The sequence below is a fragment of the Carlito syrichta genome, unplaced genomic scaffold (genome assembly GCF_000164805.1).
Source record: "Carlito syrichta isolate Samal-C Ts95f unplaced genomic scaffold, Tarsius_syrichta-2.0.1 Scaffold304619, whole genome shotgun sequence".
NCBI classification, from domain to species: domain Eukaryota; kingdom Metazoa; phylum Chordata; class Mammalia; order Primates; family Tarsiidae; genus Carlito; species Carlito syrichta.
Genome location: NW_007248715.1, coordinates 52,816 through 54,045, shown reverse-complemented (window position 1 = coordinate 54,045; position 1,230 = coordinate 52,816).

Below are 1,230 nucleotides of genomic sequence, written 5' to 3'. Positions count from 1 at the left end.
GGGCCCAGGCAATCCACTCACCTCAGTCTCCCAAGGCGCGGGATTACAGGCTGAGCCACCAAGCCCGGCCCTTCTGCCTTTTATAAGGCACTGTTCCATTCAGGAGTACAGGACCCTCTAACATAATCACATCCCCAAGGGCCTCACTTCTTAACAGAACCATGATGGGGATTAAGTTTCAATATGAATTTTGGAGAGAACACAGCCCAAGTAGCTTGGACCATAGGCACGCACTACCGCACCAGGCTAATTTTTGGTGCTTTTTGTAGAGACGAGGTCTCACTATGTTGCCCAGGCTGGTCTCAAATCCCTGAGCTCAAGCAATCTTCCCACCTCAGCCTTCCAAAGTACTGAAATTACAGGCTTGAGCCACCACACCCGTCCTAGCTATTTTTCATTATTTTAGCTGTCTTTTTTTTTTTAAGTCAGAGTCTCACTCTGTCGCCTAGGCTGCAGTACAGTGGCACGCTCACTGCCACTGCAGCCTCAACCTGCTGGACTCAGGTGATCCTTCCGCCTTAGCCTTCCAAGTAGCTGAGACTACAGGCGTGCACCACCACACCCGGGTAATTTTTGCTTCTCATATTCTTAATATATACATCTTTATCTCTAAATAAAATCATGTGTTGTTTTGCAAGTTTTAATGCTATATAAATGATATATATGTATTCTTTTGCCACTGCTTTTTTCCACTTAATATTATAATTATGAAATTTACCCTGAACAATTATCATAATACTATAAAATAGTATGAAGCCATAAAGAAGGACAAAATTATGAACTTCGCAGCAACTTGGATGGACTTAGAGGCTATAATACTAAGTGAGTTATAACAGAAGCAAAGAACCAAGTATCATATGTTCTCACTCATAAGTGGACCTCGAACAACTGTTGCAATACTATAAGCAAGGGATTGGCATAGTGGGAAACTGCCAGGGGAGGGGAGGATAGGATTGGTAGTAGTGTGAAACTGCCAGGGGAGGTGGGGGACATACCTCATCAACAAGGGTACTTGCACAATGAACTTTTGTCTACCTAACCGTGAATTATACCCCACATCTTTTTTTTTTTTTTTTTTGAGTTGAATTCTCACTCTGTTACCCAGACTGGAGTGCAGTGGTCGCTCCCCGCCACTACAGCCTCGACCTGCTGGGCTCCGGTGATCCTTCTGCCTCAGTCTTCCAAGTAGCTGGAACTACAGGCTCGCGCTACCCTGCCCGGCTGATTTTT